General features: G+C 54.7%; 1 protein-coding gene across 2 annotated transcripts in view; it reads right to left on the bottom strand.

The window, feature by feature from the left end:
• The window catches only part of TBC1D22A (TBC1 domain family member 22A), a 260,169-nt gene that overhangs the window by 40,232 nt on the left and 200,923 nt on the right, over positions 1 to 19,014 (bottom strand). The gene's annotated exons all lie outside the window — the stretch shown is intronic.

Genomic DNA, 19,014 nt, shown 5'->3' with positions numbered 1-19,014 from the left:
TTTATGAATTTCATGTTAGTATAAGTGGTCAGTTCAGTTCAGTCGCTCAGTTGTGTCTGACTCTTTTTGACCCCATGGATGGCAGCACGCCAGGCCTCCCTGTCCATCACCAACTCCCAGAGTTTACTCAAACTCATGTCCATTGAGTTGGTGATGCCATCCAGCCATCTCATCCTCTGTCGTCCCCTACTTCTCTCACCTTCAATCTTTCCCAGCATCAGGGTCTTTTCAAATGAGTCAGCTTTTTGCATCAGGTGGCAAAGTATAAAATGGTATCGGTCTCTAAACCTCACCTTCTAATGTTTCATTGCTAATACACAGATATTGTTGACTTTTGCATATTAACCTGTATCCAGCATCTTTATTAGTTCTTCTTCCTCTTTTTCCTCTCCTCCTTCTTCTTCTTTTGTCAGACTCTTTAGGATTTTCTACATACCCAATCCCTAAGGACTTTTAGTTTCCAATCATTATACTTTTTATTTCACTTTCATTCTTGATTGCCCTGGTTAGACCTTCAAGTACAATACCGAATAAAAGTGGTGAGAGGAAATATTCCTGCCTTGTTCTCAACTTAGGGGGAAGCATTTGATAACTTTACCATTAGATACGAGGTAAGCTGCAAGATTTTTAGATGCCCTTTATTATTGAGGACGCTTCCCTCTATTTCTAGTTTACTGAGAGTTTTCTTAGTGAGTGGGTGTTCAATTTTGTCAAATGCTTTTTCTGCATCTTTTGAGATGATCGTATAGTTTTCCCCCTGATCTGTTACTGTGCTCAATTACATTGATTTATTTTTTTATTGTTACACCAACTCTGCATGCCTGCAATAAATCCCCTTGATTGTGATGTACCGTTATTTTGATGATTTATTTGATTCAACTTGCTAAGGCTCTGTCAAAGATTTCTGCAACTTTGTTACTTAAGGTATCGGTTTATAATTTCTGTTCTAACAATGTCCTTGTCTCATTTTGGTATCTGACTTATATGCTGACTAATAAAAAGAGCTGTGAAGTGTTCTTTCTTCCTCTACACTCTGAATCTCTGTAAGATCGGTATTATTTCTTCTTTAGGTATTTGAAAATTCACCAGTGAAGTCATCTGGGCCTGCAGCTGTAGGAAGGTTTTCAATTACAAAAGCCATTTCTTAAATGAATACAGGGCTTTTCAGGCTTCTTATTCTCCCTGTGATCCTTCGGGAATCGGTCCATTTCCTATAGGCTGTTAATGTTACTGTTATAAAGTTGTTAATGATATCCCCCCATTATTTTTTAAGTATCTGTAGGATCTGTAGCGATGTCTCCTCTTCCTCACGATAGTGGTCTTTCTCTCATCCGCTCTTTCTCTTTTTTTTTTCCTTCATCTTGATTAGCCAAGCTGGAGATTTTTCAGTGTTGCTGAACTTATTAAATCCACTTTCAATTTTTATTTTCTCTATTGCTTGCCCATCTTCTATTGTATTGATTTTTGCCCTTTTCATTTTTATTTCCTTCCTTCTGCTTACTTGGCAATTAAGTTCTTCTTCTTTTTCAAGATTCTGAAGGTAGAAACTGAAATTACTGATTTTAAATCTTTCTTCTTTTCTGATGTATGCATTTACAGCGATATGGCAGCTCTCCAAGCACTGCTTTAGGTGCATACTACAAATTCAAATGTTACATTTTTATTATTCATTCAGTTAAAATATTCTGATTTCCTTCTGATTTCTTTGACTCAAGGGTTCCTTTGTGAGTATGCTGCCTGATTTTCAAACCTTTGGAGAATTCTAGACATCATTCTTATTGATTTCTAACTTAATTCTATTATGGTTAGATAATACACTCTGTATAATTTCAATTCTTTTAAATTTTCAAACTTGTTTTATGGCCCAGGAAATAAACTTCTGTGGTTATTGGCCACTGTATACCTTGAGAAGAATGCTGTTAGCTATCCCAACTCACTGGATTATTAACAAACGCCAGCAAATTGCCTGATGATATTTCTATATCTCCTATATCTTTACAGATTTTGGGCTATTTTATCAATCACTGGGACAGAACAATTAAGATCTCCAGTTATAATTACGTGAGGTGTTGCAGGGATATTGATAGCTGTTGATATCTTTTTGTGATAACTGCTCCATTTACTGGCTCCCAGATTATGTAGCTGCTGTCATTTCAAGTGCTAACTGCTGCCCTGAGTAGAAAGTTAACAAGGAAGAGCATCCCTTCCTTCACCCCCACCTGAGAGCCTAGCCTGAGACAGAGGAGTGTGCGGTTGTCTCCCAGGCTGTCAGGTGGGTTTGTGTCTAGTTCATCCTTCATCCAAGTGTCTGGCCTGTCAGTCTGGCCTCACCTAAGTCCTCAGCTCTGCACTCCCGACCTGCGAGGGGCACAGACTCCATCTACTGCCCCAAGTGTCTGTTCAAACCCAAGCCTAGAGACTGGCAGAGCTGCTCCCCCAACCCTACCTCCCCTCTATTATTACTTGGGCCTCTGGGATGTCTCTGCTGTTTCCTGCACTTACGGGTCTGTCTTTGATAGTCTATCAGCATTTCTGGGTGATCTGAGGATCATGAGACCTGCGCGTCATGTGACACGCCGTATTTCAAGTTCCTGTTGTTGCTGTTTGGGCTTCCCAAGTGATGCTAGTGGTAAAGAACCTGCCTGCCAATGTAGGAGATATGAGAGATGTGGGTTCAATCCCTGAGTCAGGAAGATCCCCTGGAGGGCATGGCAACCCGCTCCAGTGTTCTTGCCTGGAGAATTCCATGGACAGAGGAGCCTGGCAGGGTACAGTCCATGGGGTCACACAGAGTTGGACATGACTGAAGTCACTTAGCAGGCACAGTGTTGTTTGCTCACTAAGTTGTGTCCGACCTTTTGTGACCGCATGGACTGCAGCCCACCAGGCTCCTCTGTCCATTGGATTTTCCAGGCAAGAACACTGGAGTGGGTTGTCATTTCCTTCCCCAGGGGATCTAAAGCTCAGCATGCTTTAAATAAGGCCATGTTGGACCAACATGGTAAGTGACGTGTAAGTGACGTGCGGTCTGAGTTCTCTAGAAATCCTGGGTTTGCCCCTGGGCTCTGGACTGCCCCCTCTGTTCAGTCTGATTTATCCAGTCGGTGGTGAGCTCTGGCGGTGGGGGGTGGGGGGGGTGGCAGGGCAGGGAACAAGGGTGCATCTCATTGGCCTCTGTGCTCCTCCCCATCCCCGCTGGCCCGGCCCAACACAGAGCAGATGCTCCCCAGAGTCCTGATGGACAGGCTGGAAGTGCAGGCGGGGGCTGGAGGGGGAAACTCCCAAATATGCAGCCGAGGCCTCTGGGCTTTATCTGATGGCAGGAGAGGTGCCAGTGGAGGAAAGCAGAGGGGCAGCTGCCCGGGTGGATGGAGCTTCGGAGACTCCCAGGACCAACCGGACAACTGAGGCAGCTCCACCTGCAGGGTCCCGCCTCTCTGCTGAGAAGCTGGCTATCACATCGCAGTTTAAAGAAGCTGACGTTAAAATGTGTAAAGAGAGAGTATTAGACGGATCGTGTGCAGCTCTTCTTCCAAACCTACACAAGAAGGTAAATTATTCACTTGAGTGGATGTAGCTTGGGAACAATGAGAGACACATTTCACAAATGAGCCTATTTCTCTCCAGAGAAAAGACTGTGGGGCTGCCCGGGAAGGGTCAGGACTCAGAATTGACAATGAGCCTGCTTCCAGCACCTCCTGGGTTGTCATGGTGACACCGCTAACTGGAAATGGCTGACACCCGCCAGGCCTGTCCCCAAGTTCTCCTAGTAGACGTGGCGACATGTGTCGGGGAAGACAAGAGTGACCAGGGGCGCCCACCCGGGCCATCCCACCGGTGCGGCCTGGAGCTCGGCCTAAACCACACCCTGGCGGGACCCCGGGACATCAGCACCACCACGCTCACTGCTCTGGGGGGAGACAGTCAGCAAGTACGGTCTGAACTGTTGTCTTTTTAATACGTGCTCTTTACCACACCCCCACGCGGGGATGCTCCCGAGGCCCACCGAGAAGCAAAGGGCTGTCTGGCCCGCACCAGCTTTCCTCAGCCCGCAGAGGGTCTGAGTGCTCTGTCCACATCCCGTCCCCCCAGCTGCCGGCCTGTGGTCTGGCTGTCAGGCCACCTTTCCACCACCATCGCTGTGTCCAGTTGGGGCCGTCCTAGTCCTTTAACCACAGCCTCTTATGGCTCAAAACTGGGTTGGCAGGATCCCCTGGTAGTCCAGTGGCTAAGACTCCACACTCAACACAGGGGGCCTAGGTTCGATCTCTGGTCAGGGAACTAGACCTCACGACAGCAACTAAGAGTTTGCATGATGCAACTAAAGATCCCGTATGCTGCAAATAAATAATCCCAGCACAACCAAATAAATAATTTAAAAAATAAACAAAAAAAACCCCGACACCGTGTTGGCGGAACTCTCTGGAACAATGCCCTGAGGGGGGCCAAGGAAGGTTCGTGTGAGTAATGGGAACTTTCTGCCTTCAACTTTGGGGTCTGGTCTTTCCTGCTCCGGCAGGATGGATCCCCAGGAAGGTATGAGGTTCTTGTGTTAATAAAGGTGTCAACGGCACAGAATAGATTCAGTACTTCAGTACCTTGAATAAAAATTGTTGTGTTCTGCAGCCTGGAACAACATTATGCAGTTGTGGCTTCCACAAAGTACATGATTTCCTGTTTCCTTGTGAGTTTCTGGGTCACATATATTTCCTCACCGAGTCTACACTTCTGCTTCAACAGTTAGAAGAGGCTTTCGGTATCATTTTTCCTGGAATAATTTGTTATCCATCATTTTTATGGCAGCATTAAATTTTAAGAGAGAATTGAGAGGGATAGAAAATCTATCGCATATTTCCAGCCCCCAAAGAAAGCCTTTAATAAATTTAGAACCTTTCGGTGTTACATTGTGATCTGACCCCAGGAGCAAGAAGTTGCCTGGAGCCATGCGTCCTTCCTGGGGGAGTGTGGGTCCGTCTGCAGCAGAGGACCGCCCCCTGGCCCCCAGCTGGCAGAGCAGAGCCCGGCCTGCGGACCCAGACCGCAAGACGCAGCTCAAGAGAGGAACAGAGCCAAGGGTGGGGTCGGGGGGCGGCGATGGGCCAGCGTCACCCTCCCCTGGAGCCAGGCCTGGCAGGTGTTTACCAGCATGCCCCACAGGAAGCCAGGCACAGTGGTCCCCGCCACCTCCCCGTGCAGCCCTCGGCGACGCCGGCGTGCCAGCCTCTGTGTGTGTATGTGTGCTGGGGCACGGAGCTCAGCCAGGAGGCCCCACCCTCAAGGGCTGCCTGGCTAGTGTGTGTAGGTGTGAAGACAGGGACCCCATGAACCAGCAGGGGCACTAACGGGGTCCAGCAAAGCGCTGTGGGTGAAGGGAAGCGGGGATGCCTACATGTGAAACCCGGTGGAAAACACCACTCTGCTGAGCCAACTTGAAGGTCACTTCCAGCCAAGTGTGGGATGGGGCACTGCACTGGTGGAGCCAGGAAGGCCCTGCGGGGAAGCTCCGGGGACTGTTTCCAGGATCACACAGGAGTCGCGGGCTGGAGAGCAGGGAAGGAGGCAGGGGCCCGGCCGAGGGACCCTGAGTCATAGTCCTTCCAGGCAGCTGCACAGCCTCCCTTCCCTGCCCCCCCCAGCCCCCCAGGGTCTGCCCCCACTTCCCTCCAGTTCCCAGAGCTCAGGCATGTCCCTTCAGCCCATGTCCCCACCTCGGTGGGCCCTCCACGAGCAAGGACACTGTGCACACACGCAGGGGGTCTCTGAACACCCACACCGTCCCCACGCACCCAGAAACGTGAGGCTTCATCCAGTAACGCTCTCAAAGGCCAGGGGCTCGGCTCCAGCACTAAGCTGAGTGTGTCATTTGCAATCTGAAGAGGCAGCCGGTCTCAGGGGAGGGAGGCTGAGCCCGGCCAAACGCGCTTCTTATCAGAGCCCCCCCCCCCCCCCCCCCCCCGCCGCCTGACTCACCGGGAGGCCGCACGGAGGGAAGACTGATGTCCACATCATACAGCTCTCCGGACAGGGAGATTCAAACGAGGAAATAACTGTTATTTATTAGGACGCGCCTGTTTGTTTTCCTCTTTCCCAGAACTTCGGCAAACTGCAGCCATAAAGCATTAGCAAGTGTTTCTGGGCTGACAGATCGCATCACGGGATGATGAACGGACAGAGCTCTGTTTTAAAGGAAAGAACGGAAGTGGCAGGTGGACCCCTTTCCCTCTAGCCCTAGGCTAAGTGTCTCCCCCTTTAATTTTGACTGTGAAAGCCAAGACGAACGGAAGGGTGCAGGGAAGCCCGCTGGGGGCAGGCCTGCGAGAAGACGGGGTGCCCTGCAGGTCACGGGCAGCGGGGAGGAGAGAGAGCCAGCACCGATGCCAAACGGCAGCAGAGGACCAGCAGGGACCAAGGGCCCCATGGGCAGCCGCAGGCTCAGCAAGTCCAGCGGAAGGCCCGGGTCCTGAGAGCTGACCCACAGCGGCTTCGTGGCCGGGAGACCTCGGGCCGGCCCTGAGCCCCCGAGGACCCACCGAAGGTGCCAGTGGGCCCGGCTCCCGGCCGGGTGACCTGATGGGCACGCGAGCCAAGAGTGACACCAGGTGCTATGACGGCGGCTGCCACCCACGGGCTCTTTGTAGGCGGGCTTATTCTTTCATTATGGCTCACGTTCTTTTCTCCAATAGCTCAGGAGACTGGCTTCCAAAGTGAGTTTGAAGTCACTCATTTAAAAAAAAAAAAAAAGGCCTCAGTATAGGGTTCAAATGTAACATCGGTAAGTTTAAAAAATGTTTATACCAAGGCTTCCCTGGTGGTCCAGTGGTTGGGGCTCCGTGCTCCCAATACAGGGGGCCCAGTTTCAACCCCTGGTTGGGGGAACTAGACCCTGCATGCCACAACTAAGACTTGGCAGAGCCAAATAAACAAACAGAAATGTTTATACCTTCAGATTCCCAGGAACGGAATTGCTGGGCCATCTTTGGGATGCAATTCACAATTATGCTGAATCACAGGGAACCGCACAGGTGGACACTGGAGCGGTCAGGGCAGCAGTGGTTCCTCCCAGCGGTGGGATCTGATGGAGGGGGCGTTGCTGACCAGGAGTTTAAGGCTGGTGGAATCAAGCATGCTTGCAGCATTCAAGGATGGACTCGACAGCTATCTGCAGAGCCCAACACCCACAGCACTGCAACCAGGGCTGAGAGACAGGACGGCGGGATGCACGTTCCGTCAGGTTAGGCTGCCCTGGAGAACTGTGGACGCAGAGGCCAGCCAGGACCTGCCGGGGCGGGGACCTCCACCTGGACCGCTCACTCCAGCAGCAGGCAGCACGGCTGGCTGGTGGGCAAGGTTCATCCTGGGGATCAAACCCACAACGCAGACAAGGAGACCCCGGAGATCCTCCGCCAAGATTCTTTCAGTTGGGTGCAAACACCCAGAATTTCACTTGGCAATTTAGCCAAATTAACTCCTCTAAAAACTTGCTTTTGAAACTTTTGTTGTATTATTCGATTTTGCAGTTGGAGTTATTTTAACAATGTACAATATAATTAGCCACTTAATGTCATTAAGAAAATTTATGAGCCTTTATGAGTTGAAAAACAGCCCCAATGGTATTTATGAGCTACCCAGGACTAAAAATAGGACCCCACTGCCTCCATGAAACATGCTTAAAAAAAAAAATGCAGTCACAAATAATATGCCTAATTATGTATTAAACTAATTCTCGCCTTCACCTTTCGAATTTCTAAACTCCTTACCTCATGTATCATTTTAATTATTTTTCCAGTTCATTCCCAGGGAAACTGGCTGATGGGGAATTAATTAATGAGTCCAATAAAGAGGCTGCCTGCATTGTTCCCACCACAATCTGAGCCCTGGCCTCATTTGCATGTCTCCTTGTCTTCTAAACAATAGTGCTGCTGAGATTTTGGCATGAAATTGTTAGCTCATTAAAGAGGACACAATCGTATCCATTTCCACAGATATTCATCAATTATCACATCTCCCTGCAACACAAGTCCATGAATAGAGAAACCACCGGGGTTTCTGGCCCCAGGGTCTGAGAGACAGTTGCCCTGAAGATTCCACTTGACTACATGATTCCGGCTCATCCAGCCCAGGACGTGTCCCTTATGAAAGTCCCCGCAAGGCACAGGGGAGACTGTGGGCGCAACAAGGCCACGGCCACGCTGGGAGGCCCTGGCCCTTCCCTGTCCCACACTGTGCTGTGCACCCTTCCCCGGGGGAGGCTGGCTCCCCTGAAGGCCCAGCGCAATGTCTGCTATACCCCAGAGACCTGGCAGAGGGGAGGAAGGGCCTGGGGAAACACGGTCCTCTCCCCAAAGGTGGGCTGCACACGGGGCCCACCCGGTCTGAGGTGGTGCCTGCCCCCCGCAGCCTGGCACCCAGACCTCTGCTCGCAAAGCCCCCCACTGCTGGCCTGTGGGGAACAAGGGGCAGGAGGCCAGAGCCTGTAGGTGGCCTGCATGGCAGAGCCACCCTCCCAGCCGCCCCCGTCTTGCACCTTCTACTGCTGCATTGAAGGGGCACCCGCCCTCTGTCCCCACGCACCCGAAGGTCCCGAGGCGGGAGGCGCTGCCTCACTTGTACTTTAGTGTCCAGCATGAGCAAGAATCTGCCTGCGATGCAGCAGACCTGGGTTTGATCCCTGGGTTGGGAAGTTCCTCTGGAGAAGGGAATGGCAACCCACTCCAGTATTCTTGCCTGGAGGATTCCATGGACAGAAGCCTGGTGGGCTACAGTCCATGGGGTCGCAAAGAGTCGGACACGACCGAGCAACTAACATACACACAGACACACAAGCACTAGGACCAGTCCGAGAAGGGACAGACAGACAGATGGACAAGTGTGCTCCGGAGAGACGAGACCAGAAGATGCCCCCATCCACCCCGGCTTCAAAGGCAGACCCAGAAGAGCCTTAAGAGGAGAAATGCTGAGAAAAGCACGACTGGCTGTGTGCGCGCGTTTGTGTGGTCTGAATATGTTTCTTTCGAGTTACTACATGAACACCCCCAGCCCCTTCCCAAGGCCCTGGCTCCAACCCAGCATCTCTCCTGCTCTGGCCTCGCCCCTGAGGATGCACACAGTCCTCCCCCCACCCTGGGCTGGAAAGGACAGGCCAGTGCGGGACGGGCCTGGCCTTCTGGAAGCAACTCCAAGGACCTGGCGGCGGTCAGCTAGCTCCTTGGCCCGCTCTGCACCGGCCGAGTCCAGGTTTCACTTGTGTCCACACAGAGGGAAGCCTCTCGGCGGCCCACGAGTCTCACTGCTTCAACACCAGGATGAGCAAGGGAGGAGGCAGGATGTGACTTAACGCCTGAAAGAGCAGCACTGGGATCACCTGCCGGCGTCGGCCTTCTCCTCTGCAGTCCGGGAAGGGGGTTCGGAGGAGATTTTAAAACGGGCTGGCATCGGGCAGGGCCAAGCAGGAACATGGACACAGGCAGAGGGCCTGCAGGAACAGTCCACCCAATTCAAACAACAAAACACCTCCGAAAGCTTTGCAGTTACCTGTCCAGGGCAAGCACTGAATCCACCCGGTGGAGGGGGCCGGGGCGAGAGCAGAGGCTGCGATGGGCTGGGAGGTCAAGTCCGGTCAGTGGGCGGGCTTTCCTCGCGCCCCAGGGGCACACCTGCTCCGTGGGAGACTCCCGGGGTGAGCCTCAGGCAAGCCCAGCCCTCTGAGATCCGAGTCACTGTCCTGAACACACGTGCTGAACACACTCTCCGTGTGCCCCACACCTCCCAGCACAGGGTGGCCGCAGACAGAGAAAGGCCTGGTGAGTGTGAACTTGACCTTGGAGTGGGTTTCCGGTCCCCTCGTCCAGTCATCCACTGGGCCTGGTCCTCACACGGGTCCAAAGCTCTCCAAGTCAGTGGGTCCAAAACGCGGCTCAACATCTCTGCAGAATCCTTCCACTCACCCTCCATCCCCCACCCCCACCCCACACTGCCGCCAGACAAGCAGGTGGCTGTGGACTCCAAGAGGGAAGCAGGAAATGGCCAGGGGTCCACGAGCCCTCTGCCCGAGGACCTGAGGTCGCTCGCTTAAGGCCAAACGCCGGAACCTGAGGCTCCTGGCCCCAGGAGACAGGGATACGACTGGGCAACAGAAGGTCCGTCGCATTCGGGATGAGGCTTCGGTGAGCAACCTCGCCTGGAGGGAGGCTCTCACCTGCTCCCTCCCGGTGCTCGGGTGCGGACGGAGGGCAGGGCTAGGCAGAGACGCCTCTAAAATCAGGGGGGAATCTGAGAAATCTCCAGGAATCTGTCCAATGAGGTCAGGGCTAAGGTCAGACTCAACGATACCCTTCACTGCTAACTGAGACTCCCCGCCTGTCCGACAGCACTGACAGGTCCTCAGAACTGCCTCTCCATAGTGACGGAGATGAATGTGTGCGGTGCGTTTTTCTAAAGACGCTGTCAGCTGCAGAAAAGAAAGACGCCTCTAGAGTTAACATTTCTCTCTTGTGAAATTTAATTAAAAGCAGCTCGTTCCTGACACCTGATCGCACCCGAGATCCCAAGGATAATGGAGACAAAGCCCCGCAAGGCAACTCTCCGTTATGGAACCCCAGATGCGCCTGGCTTCAGTTTTATAACCACGGTGACAGCACAGGGGCTCAGCTCAGGTCACTGCTGGGCAGGCCAGGGCCCAGACTGGCCCCTGAAGCCACGGAGGTTTACTGATAACAGGGCATTCACAGCCATAAGAAAAGGACTTTTTGTCCCCCTGAAAATGTAGTACCTCTTCAGTACTTAAAATGCCATCAGGCGAAATGGATCCATTGAACCATTTAATCCTTCCTGACATGGACCACAATGAGCCGAATAGCTCAATCTGAGCAGACACTGGGCAGCGATTTTGTGCTCCTGCTCCCGTGTTTACTGAAGCACATGTGACCGCACAGGCCAAGCTGTCCTGCAAGGAGGAGCCAGACCAACCCCGGAGCCTCCCGGGACGCACTGAGGCTGGCCTGCTCTGCACGGGAAGGAGGGACAGGCCAGTACCTGCTCCTCCCCAGCACGCCCGCCACACTCAAGGCCAGGACAGCCCATCTGCTTAACTGTGTCCCCCGAAAGCGATCATCAAGTCCTAACCCCGGGGGACCTGTGAACACGACCTTGCTGGGAAATAGGGTCTTTGCAGATGCAGCTAAGATGAAGCCGCAGACTGGGGGTCCGTATCAGAAAAGGGAACCGTGGATGCAGGCACACGGGGAAGAAGTCCCCGTGGTGACCGAGGCCAGGACTGGGGTGCTGCGTCCACGCCAGGGAATGCCGGGGACTGCCGGGGGCCCTGGAGGCCAGGAGAGCCTCCAGAAGGAGCGAGGAGGCCTTGGCCCATCGGAGAACTGAGATCCCACACGCTGCTCGGTATGAGGCCAGAATAATAAACAAACTGCCATTGTTGGGACTTTCGGCCGTCCAGGGGTTAAGACTCTGGGCTCCCAATGCAGCCGCCCTGGGTTCAAGCCCTGGTCTGGCATCCAGGGCCCACAAGCCGCACACTGTGCTCAAACAGAGAAAGAAGGGAGAGGCCTTGCGGGCTCTGGACTCAAGCCTGTGAGAGGACGTGTGTGCGCTCAGTCACTCCAGTCCTGTCCGACTCTTTGCCACCGTACGGACCGTATGGGGCCCCCCAGGCTCCTCTGTCCCTGGGATTCTCCAGGCAAGAACACTGGAGGGGCTGCCATGCCCTCCTCCCTGTGAGAGGAGGCGCGTCTACAGTCACGAGCCTCTAGTGCGGGGGCTTGGTCCCTGTGACCTGGGAACCCAGCACATCGCAGCAGGCACAGGCAGCCTCGTCCCCACCCCCTCAGGGCTGCAGGGAGGGCGCCCGGGCCCCCCTCTGTCAGACCAGCCTCGTCCCCACCCCCTCAGGCCTGCGGGAAGGGCACCCAGGCTCTCCCTTCAGACTGTGCTCCCCAAATGTCTCCAGGGCTCCCCAGGGAGACTTGTGCCGTAAGCTGAGGGGCACCCACACCCTGCCCGATCCTTGCAGGCAGGTCTGTGTCTCTGAGGATGACTCTCGCTTCACCCCCTCACAGGTTCGGGCACAGGGCTGGGCTGGGCCACAGCTCCCCACGCTGCCGGGAGCATCTCGGGGCCTGTGTCTATGCAGAGCAAGCAGGGGGTGCTGCCCCCTGCCTGGGCCAGCCCCATGAGGGCCAGCCCCACGTGCCTGCGTGGAGGAGGCTCAGACACCAGGCTCACAGGACGCAGGCGGCAAAGTGCAGACTGCAGCGTGAGAAACCCAGGGGGAGAGGTGGGCGCTGTGAGGGGCGCTCTTTCATAGCTGGGGGCCGAGGAAGGGAGGGTTCACTCACCAGCCCAGGCCACAAACCCAGGGGGCGGTGTGGGTACATGTCAGCTCCACCTGCTCACTCGTGTCCGACTCTTTGCCACCCCGTGGACTGCAGCTCGCCAGGCTCCTCTGTGCTTGGGATTCTCCAGGCAAGAATCCTGGAGTGGGTTGCCATGCCCTTCCTCCAGGGGATCTTCCCGACCCCGGGATCGAATCTGTGTCTCTCCCATCTCCTGCACTAGCAGGTGAGTTCTTTACCACGAACGCCACCTGGGAAGCCCCTCCCAAAGAAGAAACCCAAGGCTCACGACTAGAGAACTGGGTGTCATGGCCCGCGCCCCCCACCCCACCCCGAGGGCCCAGCCGTGGACACACCCAAGGCCGCTGGGCCACAGAGCGCAGGACTGGGGAGCTGCACCCGGGTCCAGAGAAGGCGAGCCGTCAGCCTCTGACACCACACGCCTCCACCAACAACTAACACAGCCAGACGCCGGGCTCCTGGAAGGGGCCTGTGCAAGGCAGAGAAAAGCCAGCGATGAGGAACTTCTGGGCTTTGGAACAGGGCCTGGCCCTGCAGTTACACAGAAGCACGGAGAGGCTGCCTGCGGCCCCTGTGGCCCTCGCCGGCTCCCCAGAGGGGGAGCCCGCTGTCACACAGCACTCGTCAGTGGAGCGCGCAAAGGGTCCCAGGGGCTGATCAAACTGCATTTGCATTTATGTTCCCATTTTTTAATATTCAAGAAGTTAAAACACAATACTTTTTTAATAATTAGGACTTCATGCATATTTAGGTTTTTCTTTGTGAGAAGCTGCTTGCTTTGTCAGCTGTGGTAGAGCAGACACATCCTCTGGAAGGCAAGCTCCTGCTCACCGTGCATAGATCGGAGGTTACACACACACACACACACACACACCCGCTCACTGTGCATGAATCGGAGGTTACACACACACACACGCCCGCTCACTGTGTATGAATCGGAGGTTACACACACACCTCCCCCACACGCACCCCTACACACACCCATTCACCATGCACAGATCGGAGGTTACACACACACACACACACACACACACACACACACACACACACACACGCTCACTGTGCATGAATCGGAGGTTACACATACACACACACACACACACACACATTCCTCATGGCAGGCACTAGGCACACTCCTGGCAAGGGCAGGGCGCTCCAAACAGGTGTGTGTGGGCCTGGACCACACTGGTCCCGGGAGCTAGAGCAAGTTCACAAACTGAAAGGAAGAAACTTGGGTTTGCTCGGCTCCACCTCAGGAGGGCGACCGGGCCCCAGGGGCGAGGTGGGCAGGGCCGACCCGGCCCTTGGGTCTCAGGTCCCAGGCCCTGGCAGGTCCCCAGGTCGCGGAGGACGCAGGCGGAGACACGGGGCTCTGAGTGCACCTTCTTTACACGCAGACCCTGCAGGATCTCACTTTCCCAGGAGCTCGGCCAGCTTCTCCCAGTGCGCGGCTGGGAAGCGCTGGCCTGGGGACAGATGGGGCCTTCGTGCAGACCCGACGCTCTGCTCCCAACCTGGGACAGGAGCCGAGGGTCCTGCCGACAGCAGGCACCCGTGTCTCCTCGCAACCGCCAGGATCGAGTCCCGGCCTCCCCGCAGTCCCGGAGGGTCTGCTGGGACACAGCGGCTGGGCCAGCCGGGGAGTCTGAAGCCAAGGGTCAGGTGGGGCCAGAGAACACGTGGTTCCAGTGAGGTGATGCAGGGGCCACCGGGGACGGGCTCTGAGGATCCCCGTCACAGAGAGCTTCGCAGATTCCACCCGGCAGCCAGGGAAGAGGGTGGGGGGTGGGCCTGGTCATACCTCCCGACCTCGAGACGGGGCAGGAACGGCCTGGGGAGTCTAAGGGAAGATTCTGTTACAGCAAAAGAGGACTCGGCAATAATCAGCCACCGACTCACTTACAATACAGAATTATGATGAATAAATCAAGCATGGGGGCAGCCAGACCAAGAATATGTCCCGCAAGGGCTCCGTGTGTGAAGCTCCAGGAGACGACACGTAAATCCCGGGGAGGGCTGAGTTGACCTCGCTTCTCCGGGAAGAGCCTCTGTGAGGGCAGAGGGTGTGGCCAAGGCACCGGACGGGACACAGCCCAGGGCACATGGGACCACGAAAAGCGGGGCCACTCCCGGCAGACAAAAGAGCCGGGAGACTAGGGTGAGGGAGGGCCCGCCTGCCCGCAACAGCGGTGGGAGTAAGTCGGGCTGTGAACCCGCGTCCTAAAGTGCATCGTCTGCACGGACCCGCCCAGACGCAGGCCGCTGCCTTCCAGGGATTCACGTCCCAGACGTCCCGACAGGCCCCTTACACAACCCTGCTGCCATTCTGGGGGTCACAGGTATATTTAGAGTGGGCAGAGACAGGGCCCCAACGGTGAAATGCCAATGACAGCCTGGCTCTGTCATCGCCTGCAAACTGAATCCGAAATCCGAGGGGTGCTGGGCCAGTGGAAGCCAGAGACCTGACTCACCCCTGACAACAGAGACGCTCCAGAAAGCGTGGGCTGCTGAGAGGATCTATAACTAAATCACTCGCCCCTTTCTGATGGCATCTCCCTGCCGTATTTGATTGCTGAACCATCAGCAACTTTTCCCCAAAACAGAATCAGAAGCTCTGAGCAGTGGGGCAGCCTGGCTGGGGGGGGGGGGGGCACTGCCCTTGCTCAGGACAGGGGGGTGGGGGGTACTAGCCGCCGGCGTCTTGGTCTGAGTGATAAACGGAGCCCGCGAGAGCGCAGAGCACGCCTGACCACCAGGCATAAACTGCCACCGGCCCGTCCAGTGAGGGTCCCGCTCAGCGGTGATGCCTGCCCTCTCTGCACTCTTGCTGGAGGCCAGGCAGCCCGACACGCCCCCGCGCCCAGGCCTCTGTGCCAGGAGCGGACAAGGCCCAGCAGCTGAGCGGGAACCAGACACAGAAGAGCTACACTCCACTGGGGACCCATGGCCCACACATGGGAGAGTCACAGACAGTCCTCTCCAAACTCAGCCTTTAGAACAGTAACAAGCACCGCCACCCCCGCTCCCCATTACTGCATTCAGTTCAGTTCAGCCGCTCAGTCGTGTCCAACTCTTTGCGACCCCATGAACCGCAGCACACCAGGCCTCCCTGTCCATCACCAACTCCTGGAGTTTACCCAAACTCATGTCCATTGAGTCGGTGATGCCATCCAGCCATCTCATCCTCTGTCGTCCCCTTCCCCAGCCTTCAATCTTTCCCAGCATCAGGGTCTTTTCAGATGAGTCAGCTCTTCACATCAGGTGGCCAGCGTATTGGAGTTTCAGTTTCAACATCAGTCCTTCCAATGAACACCCAGGACTAATCTCCTTTAGGATGGACTGGTTGGATGTCCTTGCAGTCCAAGGGACTCTCAAGAGTCTTCTCCAACAACACAGTTCAAAAGCATCAATTCTTCGGCGCTCAGCTTTCTTTATAGTCCAACTTTCACATCCACACATGACCACTGGAAAAACCACAGCCTTGACTAGACGGACGTTTGTTGACAAAGTGATGTCTCTGCTGTTTAATAAGCCAGGAAAACATGCTGGCTCCACCGGGCGGGCACCTTCAGACCGGAGACCACTTGGGGTGCTGCCAAGACTCAGGCAGAAACTGTACCTGCTCACCACTAGAATTCGCTCCTCAGGGCAGAGGCGGCCTCTGGACAGCCAGGGTAAGACCTCCTTTTAGGGGGCTTCCCTGGTGGCTCAGAGGTGAAGAATTTGCCTGCCGACGCAGGAGACACAGGAGACTCGGGTTTGATCCCTGGTCCAGGAAGACGCCACACGCCGCAGGGCAGCTAAGCCCGTGCACCACAGCCCAGAGCCCACGCGCGGCCATTCCTGAGGCCCGTGCGTGCCTGAGCCCGCGGTCCCAGCAAGAGAGGCCGCTGCAAAGAGAAGCCCACGCACCACAGCCAGGCGCCGGAGAAGACTCTTGAGAGTCCCTCGGACAGCTAGGAAATTCAACCAGTTCATCCTAAAGGAAATCAACCCTGAATAGTCATTGGAAGGACTGAAGCTGAAGCTCCAATACTTTGGCCACCTGATGCGAAGAGACGACTCATTGGAAAAGACCCTGATGCTGGGAAAGATTGGGGGCAGGAGGAGAAGGGGATGACAGAGGATGAGATGGTTGGATGGCATCATCGACTCCAAGGACATGAGTTTGAGCCAATTTGGGGAGACAGTAAAGGACAGGGAAGCCTGGTGTGCTGCAGTCCACGGGGTCGCAAAAAGACATGACTGAGGGACTGAACAGCAACTGTAACTAGAGAGAAGGCCCGCACAGCACAGCTAAAACAAATAAACAATTTTTTTTTAATTTAAAAACACCCTTTTAGAGTAACTACAATACTTTATAGCCTTTAAAAGAGTTTACGTTCCTGTCCAGCCCCTGAGGTGTGCAAGCATCGCCAGGTGACGGACACAGGTGTGCTCAAGTTGGGTGAAAATACTCACAACTCGACGCTCAAGTGGAAGGCTGGAATGGGCCTTTGTACCTGCAGCCCGAACGAGCTCAATGAGAAGCAGACACAAAGTCAAGGTTTCTCAGACGCTCACGGGAAGTGGCCGTGGGGGCAGGGAGGTGGGAAGCACCTGCCTGGGGCGGTCTGGGCTGGCCCCCACCCCCGTTCCCCACTGCTCTCTGCCCTGTCTTGGTATCACACGGGCGAGGGAGACAGGCGCGCCCCAACTCCAGGGCCTGCGAAGGAGGGGGAGCCTCGCGGCCAGAATCGTGATGCACTGGACCAGCGCCTCTGCCCAGCGAAGCCTCAGCTGGCCCAGCAGAGAGCCTGGGAGCCGCACCTGGGGCACACACGCGGGGTAAATCAGGCCTTCGGAGCTGGGCCCGCGGCAAGCACAGATGCAGCGGCCAAGGACGGCGAGTGAGACCCTCGGAACGCACCTCGGTTTCTCAGAACCCCGCTTCCCTCTTCCAAAACACCGGGAAAACGGCCGCCATGTGGGGAGGCCTGCATGTCCGCGGGGGTCGCTCGCCCCTCTGTCCGGCAGCTCCCAACAGCCTGCTCTGCAGGCCCAGCCTGGGGTGAGCGGACGGACGCTGGCGGCAGCGGTGGGTGCAGGCGACTGAGCACCCCAAGTTCACAAATATCCGGCCAGGAAGCCATGGACCAACAGAAAGTTCATCATAAACACTGCACAGCTGCTACTAAAACACACCCCAAACCTGGGAAATTTAACAGGAACTACAGAAATAAAAACAGGATTAAGGAGTTACCGTCAACTGCCTAGTCGAACTCAGAAAAATCATGTTCATTAAAAGGCCCGGTGACAACGAGGGTGAAGAAAGCCTCACGCTCCCACAGAGCGGTTTGCGTCGAGACCCTCGGAGGCGTCAGGACCGTTCACCCCGTGAATCTCTGAAGGGACTCTGTACAGACAAGGCTTTAAGCACAAAAAACTCATATCACAGCCGTAATTACACAGCAAGTCCACCCCACCACCTTTAAGTAGACGATAATATATCCACAAGGGCAGGATATTATCAGGATATTATGCAACCATTTAAGGCAACGGCTATAAAGACTAGAAACTAATATAGAAAAAAAGAAAAAAAAAAACATTATGATGGGACAATATAACAAATGCAGAGAGCACAATCATATGCCATATGCGACTGTATTATGTCTAAAAACCTGCTAATAAAGACGGGAGAAACACCAGCATGCTTCCACAGCCGCTCTGTACGTCGAGTGGGAGACTCTCAAGGGGGAGAGTTTTCTCTTCTCTGATGCGTCTGCACACGCTCTCATGGTGAAATAAAAGAATACAGAATTTCAGAAAACAAGCAGTGAAGGAAGGAGGCCTGTTGGTTAATTTAATCACCGTCCACAGGTTTATTTACAGCAATGCAACTGGCGCCAGGAGGCTCCGTGAACCCAGGTCAGGCTTGTTCTCCGATCGGTGGGCCTCTCTGAGCTCAGCAGTTAAGTACCAGGAGGTCTCTGAGGAGCCAAGCTAACATCTTGGAATCCTGATGCTCACACGGTGAGAAGAAGCCAACAGCTGGCCCAGGACACCATCCTGAGATGGCAAAGCCTAGGCCCCCAGAGCCCTGGAAGGAGTCAATCCTCACCAGCAATGCTGAGTCATCTCCCTGGGGCCCCAGGCAGACCGCTGCCTTCTCCTCACGGTCATTAACTAAAGGTCACAGGAAATTGGACTGGAAATCTGGAGAACACTCCCCACCCTTGGGACACATCGGGCCAAGCTCCAGAAAGCAAATCTGTGGCCTAACTGTGACTTTTTGAATTTCTTCCAGAGGATGTAAAAATCAAGGCAACAGCAATGCTAGACCCTAAGAAGAGTCTGTATACCCGGTCCACGGTGGTCAGGTGCTCCGTATCTTGGCCACCATATAAGGAGGGGGCAGACATCTCTGGGAGATAATCTCATTTCCTTTGGACAAGTTGGGGTTCCCTGGTGGCTCAGATGGTAAAGAATCTACCTGCAATGCAGGAGACCCAGGTTCAATCCCTGAGTCGGGAAGATCCCCTGGAGAAGGGAATGGCAACCCACTCTAGTATTCTTGCTTGGGAAATCCTATGGATAGAGGAGCCTGGCAGGCTACAGTCCACAGGGTCACAAAGAGCCAGATACAACTGAGCGTCATTTCTTCTTC

This window comes from Giraffa tippelskirchi, chromosome 4 (genome assembly GCF_054371585.1).
Source record: "Giraffa tippelskirchi isolate mGirTip1 chromosome 4, T2T-mGirTip1v1.2.pri, whole genome shotgun sequence".
Classification (NCBI taxonomy): Eukaryota; Metazoa; Chordata; class Mammalia; order Artiodactyla; family Giraffidae; genus Giraffa; species Giraffa tippelskirchi.
Note: the sequence above shows the minus strand (reverse complement) of the source record. Positions and strands in the feature narration are given on the sequence as shown.